This window comes from Amphiura filiformis, chromosome 5, assembly GCF_039555335.1.
Source record: "Amphiura filiformis chromosome 5, Afil_fr2py, whole genome shotgun sequence".
Classification (NCBI taxonomy): Eukaryota; Metazoa; Echinodermata; class Ophiuroidea; order Amphilepidida; family Amphiuridae; genus Amphiura; species Amphiura filiformis.
This window is the reverse complement of record NC_092632.1, coordinates 51,399,317-51,406,412: the sequence shown is the minus strand read 5'-3', so window position 1 is coordinate 51,406,412 and position 7,096 is coordinate 51,399,317.

Here is a 7,096-nt window from a genome sequence, read left to right as displayed (position 1 = left end):
AAGCAGCATATATTTAAATACGTTTGATGATATGTTTGTTATTACATTATATTGTGTCACATTTATGATAAGACAAAAGAAAATGCCGTGTTGCCCTTACCTGAAAATGTTGGATAGTGTCTGGTGGTCGCGTGCGTGTTTTAGACAGCTGTTGACGGAGTCAACGCTGTCTACTCTTTCTTCTTTCTTTCTTTCTTTCTTTCTTTCTTTCTTTCTTTCTTTCTTTCTTTCTTTCTTTCTTTCTTTCTTTCTCTTTCTTTCTTTCTTTCTTTCTTTCTTTCTTTCTTTCTTTCTTTCTTTCTTTCTTTCTTTCTTTCTTTCTTTCTTTCTTTCTTTGATTTGATTTCTTCATTGTTATTACCATGTGCCTTTAGGGTACTCACAGATTTGGGATCAAAGGTCATTAAAGGGGCACTTCCGGTCCGATTCGAAATACCTTAAAAATGCCTCTTCAGTGCCACAAACAGCATATCAGGGTGACGCCACTTGCTCACATGCATTGACATTAGCCATTGTCTTTTGAGTGTTCACAGATTTGTGTTAAGGGTCATTAAGGGTTCACTTCCGGCCCAAGATGAAATACCTTCAAAATGTTTTTTCTACCACAAACAACATAGCAGGGTGACGCCACTTGCACACATGAATTGGCAGTAGCCAGTGTGTCTAGGGTGTCCACAGATTTGGGATCAAAGGTCATTAAGAGGTAACTTCCGGCCCGAGACGAAATACCGAAATGCTTTTTCTACCACAAACAAACAATATAGCAGGTTGACGCCACTTGCAAACATGTATTGACATTTCTAGAGTGTTCAAAGATTTGGGGTCAAAGGTCATTAAAGGGATCACTTCTGGTCCAAGACAAAATATATTCAAAATGTGTCTTCTATCACAAACAACATAGCAGGGTGGCGCCACTTGCACGCATGCATTGGCATTAGTTAGTGTTTCTAGGGTATTAACAGATTTGAGTCAAAGGTCAGTAAGGGGTTACTTCTGGTCCAAGACGAAATACATTAAAATGCGTCTTCTACCACAAGCAACATAGCAGGGTGGCGCCACTTGCACATATGCATTGTCATTAGTCAGTGTCTATAGGGTGTCTACACATTTGGGGTCAAAGGTCATTAAGGGGTCAATTTGGACCGAGACAAAATGCTTTCAAAATGCTGCTTCTGTCATAAACAACATAGCAGGGTGACACCATTAACACAAGTTGCAATATACCGAGTGACAAACTTTAATGAGATATGACATCATCACTCAATTTACATCTAGCCGTGATTTAATAGTGTATTTACTATGCAAATAACCACTTTCCTTGCTCCACATAGTAATGGGAACTAACACCATACCTCAATAAACATCAAAAGAGGAGCTTGCTGTTTTCCATGTGTTGGAATTTCTGTGTATAATATTTGTGTATTTGCCAAATGCCAAATATGGGCATATGACCAATATTTATGAATATTGCAAGGTGTGGTGCCTATAGGGAAAATAGCCGGATGGAGTCCAAATTTGGCTAGAATATGCCTTATGGTAGAAACTATCGAGGATATTTTTATGAATGAACTGTGATATGCTTTGGCATGTAATATATGAATATGAAGATATGAAGAATGGGGGATGTCCTCTAACTGTTTCTAATGCCACTTGCACACATACATTGACATTATCCAGTGTCTATAGAGTATTTACAAATTTGAGGTCAAAGGTTATTAAAGGTTCACTTCCGGTCAGACACGAAATGTCTCTTCTGCAACAAACAACATAGCAGAGTGATGCTACTTGCACACATGTATTGACATTAGCCAGCGCCTTATGGGTTTGTCAATACAGCTGTCTTTGTGGTCGCAAAACCACTACACTTCTAGTTTATCTATCTTTTTTTCGTGTTCGTATACCAACGCAACCATTTCAAACCTACGCTAAAAGGCCAATATGTTTTATATACTGTAAAATACAGCAAAATATATTGTTCGTATATTCTCCCCGAGGATGAATAATGATAAGATTTTTACATTTAGCCAAGCAATAATGATATTTTTTCTTTTAACAAAGATAAAGATATAGTAATAAGATGAGGACAACGCAACTACTTTTTTTGCTTGCTCTGACCCAAAACCTTTACCCCAGCCTTTACTATCAAGGTAAATTAAGTTGATTTAACTATCATCAATGTTAATTTATTTACCTTACAATAGAGGTTATCCACTTTACTCATGCGTGACTTCTAACAAAAGGCGCTGATTCCCGTAGTATTCCTCATTCAAACCAATTTAATGCACGACCTCGGAGTTACCTGCATGACTTTGGCGGGCTATTTTGAAGCAGTCATGGTTGCACATGCAGGTACTTCTTTTGAAAGTCCTAAACAAGGTATAGCAGTCGTTGATAGGATATGCAACTTATAGAACACGGATAACCTCTATTACTATAGCTTTAATGAATTTTCAAAATTGCCTTCAAGGTTAAACTATGCAATTGCCTTGACAGCCAATGCTAACAATGTTTTTGTATTGGCAGCCAATGTTAACTATGTTGTTTTTCAAGGCAGCCAATGTTAACTATGTTTTTGCCTTCAGCCAATGTTAACTATGTTGTTTTTCAAGGCAGCCAATGTTAACTATGTTTTTGCCCTAGCAGCTAATGTTACCTATGTTTTTTTCAAGGCAGCCCATGTTAACTGTGTGTTGCCTTGCCAGCCAATGTTAACTATGTTTTTGTATTGGCAGCCAATGTTAACTATGTTTTTGCCTTAGAAGCCATTAACAATGTTGTTGCCTTGGCAGCTTATGTTAACTTTGCATTTGCATTGGCAGCCATATTAACGAGCAAGACACCGGGGCACGACATCAATACGTTCATCTGGGTCGGATGGATTAAAACACAGAGAATGTGTATTACATAGTGACGGATGTTGGACTCAGACAGAAACACTAACAAAGTTGCTGTATTGTGAAGACTAGAATCTAAAGTATCTTGAAACATCTATCACATGAAGAATTATTCGCTATTACATGATGTAAAAGCATGAAAACGTTCCTCCCAAGCATCCGTCACACATCCGTCACTATGTCGTGCCCCGGTGTCGTGCATGTTAATCTAGCTTTTTTAGTTGAGCTATTAGCATCGGTCACACATCAGTCAGTATGTCTATGTCACACGCATGAGAATCGGATCAAGGAAGGACTTCGAAGCAACCGTTGAGTCTTAACACTTATTCTATAACGCTTTTTCATGATAAAACGATTCGCCACGACATACTGTAATTGGCGAAGCATTTCGAACCATTATAAATTAATTAAAATAATATTTTACTAAAATGATGTTCCATTGAAATATCTCCTTTAAGTAAACGTTTTTGGTTTATACCCAGTTATCAATATCGTTCATTGTAAACTGTGCGCTTTCTTGGCGGATGTTGAGTTTTGTACGTTCAGATTGAAAAATCATGTTTTTAGCTGGTCACTGAAGTTGTTACCCTCAATAAAGAATAAACATAGCGACGGATGCTGGAGATACGCACAATAAGTTGTTTATCCGAGTAAATGGTGTTTTCCATAGTGACGGATCTTAGATACATGTACGTCACTTTGTAAAACCTCGGGTAATTAGAGAATAAAGGTAGTGTTTTAGCCGCTGAAGTGCATCTATCGGTAATATCCCGCTATCTCTAAGGTTCGCTATCTGTAAGGTTGGCTATCTCTAAGGTTCGCTATCACTAACGTGTAAAGTCTATGGAGATCCGAATCCCGCTATCTCTAATAGAGAAAAGGGGTCGCTATACCTAATAAAAGGTCCGCTACTTCTAAGGTTCGATATCGCTAATTTGGAATAAGGTTTGCTAGTTCTAAGGTTCGATATCACTAATTTAAAATAAGGTTCACTATCACTAATTTAAAATAAGGTTCGCTATCACTAATTTAGAAAAAGGTCCGCTATCACTAATTTATTGAAGGTTCGCTATCTCTAAGGTTCGCTATCACTAATTGCAATAAAGGTCCGCTATACCTAAGGTTCGATATCACTAATTTTGTTTAAGGTTCTGCTATCCCTATTTAATTAAGGTTCGCTATCTCTAAGGTTCGCTATCACTAATTTCGATTAAGGTTCGCTATACCTAAGGTTCGTTATCACTAATCTTAAATAAGGTCCACTATCTCTAATTTTAAACAAGGTCCGCTATCTCTAATTTAAAATAAGGCCCGCTATCTCTAATTTTAAATAAGGACAGCTATAGCGAACCTTATTTAAATTAGAGATAGCGGACCTTATTTAAAATTAGAGATAGCGAACCTTATTTAAAATTAGAGATAACGAACCTTATTTGAAATTAGTGATAGCGAACCTTAGAGATAGCGAACCTTAGAGATAGCGAACCTTAGAGATAGCGGACCTTATTTAAAATTAGAGATAGCGAACCTTAGGGATACCGGGATTGTTAAAATTAGAGATAGCGGACCTTATTTTAAATTAGTGATAGCGAACCTTAGAGATAGCGAACCTTCAATAAATTAGTGATAGCGGACCTTATTTAAAATTAGAGAGAGCGAACCTTATTTAAAATTAGTGATATCGAACCTTAGAAATACGGAACCTTATTAAAAATTAGTGATATCGAACCTTAGGTATAGTGGACCTTTTTCGTAATTAGTGATAACGAACCTTAGGGATAGCGAACCTTAGAGATAGCGGTCCTTAGAGATAGCGAACCGTCGCCCATCTATCGTCTCATATTCGCCTCGTTGTTTTACGCCAAAATAATGATGCTGCGTGTTATATGAGACGATAGATGCACGACAGCGGCTACAAACAATACCTTTATTCTCATTGACTGATGTCCTGCTCGGAAACAGCAGATAGGTCGCCCCTCTATATTTAAAATTAATTTACTTGGCCGTGAGACATTTTCGAGAGAATAAAATCATTACATGTTTAATTCGCCGGCATATCCATCATGGGCTGTTGTGACGTGTGGTGGTGAACTCAACAACATGTAATCGTGAGTGCGCGCTGGTTCCAATCCGAACGGTTCTGACTTTTACTCTCCTTTATTACAGTGCCAGTTTGTCTGAGCTTCATTTCTTTAAAAAAAATACTTGAAGAAATCAGAGACCCTTGGAGTAAAATAAACGTTTTATATCAATTTTGAATTTAGCCAAAAACGTATGGGCACCTCTTGCTCTTTTTTACGTCAAGGATGTTTTACTATTAACCATTGTTGAAGCTGCATACATGTTTAAACAAGAAATGTCTTTAAAAAAGACAATGCCTCAAGAGATTCCAGCGGGCACCATTTGTTATTAGCTTATAAGAGATACTTGAAATGCTAGCTTTAAGCCATCTTGCAGTGGTAATAATTCTGTTGTATTTAATGCAGGAATACCTGCATGCCGGGTGGTAGTCCGAATAATCAGTCCCAAAACAAAATAGGCCTAGGCCCTATTCATTTACTGACATGATCGATGGACCCTGCATTTTTCAATACATTGATGCTGTAGCCTTCGTACTGAGTGAAGAAGGCTACACACAAGGAAACTAGGCTATAATCACGTATCATGAGCCCCGGATGCTTATATATAATAGAGGGCCTTCTTCAACTCCCAACTTGTGACCACAGAAATAGCTTAATAACTGTGTAGGAAAAACAAAAAAATTGAAATTTGGACACCAGAAACTTAAGGTTGAAAGTCAAAAAGTGTCAATTGGTACACCTTTATACAGCAGAAGTTATCATACAGTGATAGTAAGATTTTTGAAATAAAATCTCTTTTCTGTAAAATTGATTGCTGTGCTGAAAAATGTTGCATAATGGGTACTTGCTTTTTTGTACAGGTATTCATTGTAAGGTACCATCAATGATGGTCACAGAATTGGGAAAAATACATTTGCCCATAACTTTGTTAATTTTTTCCCTACAGACATGGTTGACTCCTCATTTTTCTATGTTAAATAATCACCTTTCTAAACAAAACAATTTCAATGTGAAATATCCTACTTGCAGGGTTGTCACCAGGACCAAAAAAAGTACTAAAAAGGCTACTTCGAAATTTGATGATCATACCTAGCATAGGCCTGGGACAGGCCTAGGCAAAAAAACCCTTTTTTTCTAATAATTTCTCCGCAAGCGTCATTTATGTCGACAAATTGTTCACAAATCCACAGCAGGGTTGCAAATATACCATATGTCACTCGGAGTGCGACAATTTGTACAGATAAATTTATCACAACAGGTAATTTGGCCATTCGTCTGCATATTACCAAAAATAACGTCATTTATGTCGACAAATTGTTCGCAAATCCACCGGTTAGTTTTAAGGATATAATACATGGCATAAAATATGACAATTCATCAAAATAAATTTATAATGAATGCTTTTGTGGATATTTGCTAATACAATATACATCTGACATGTGTATATGATTTATGTCTTCAGTAGGAATTCGGCTGAGGGAATTCCAATTGAATGAACTTTCAATAGCGTGACAAATTTTTGCGTACACTGCGCGATATACGCCAGCGTGTGCGATTGTGTGTGAGTATCGCGGAAGTGAATCAACCATGCCAACGCACTCATAGACATACCACCTAGACCTATGAGTGCCCATCCCTAACCATGGCAGTAGGTGAAGCCACGTATCCAAGGTGATTTTGGTCGGTTGGTCGGACGCGGAGAAAAAGCGTTCATATCTGGAGAGAAAGACGCGCTTTGCGTGATTGCTGCGCCATTATCGCTCGTGTCAAATGCAACATGTTCCGTAGACGCGACTGGAGAGAAAGACGCGCTGGTTTGTGTGATTCCAGCGCCATTATCGCTCGCATCAAATACAACATGTTCCGTAGACGCGAACATATCTGCTTGCTTGCGCCCAGGTATGCGTCCTTGTCAAAGTCGTTGCTAAGCAGTGTCAGCTTCACTACGCGAGTCAAAGTCACTGGTCTAGATGCTCGTTTGTCTGGGAACGCACTCGTGATTGGTTAGCATTGTATCCAAGGTCGTGCGTTCGCGTTGTAGTTTGAAATACGCGATATACGATCGCGGTTGGATCGAGTGCAGCTGTTAAAACCTGCGTTCATTCAAAAGTCTCAGCTTCA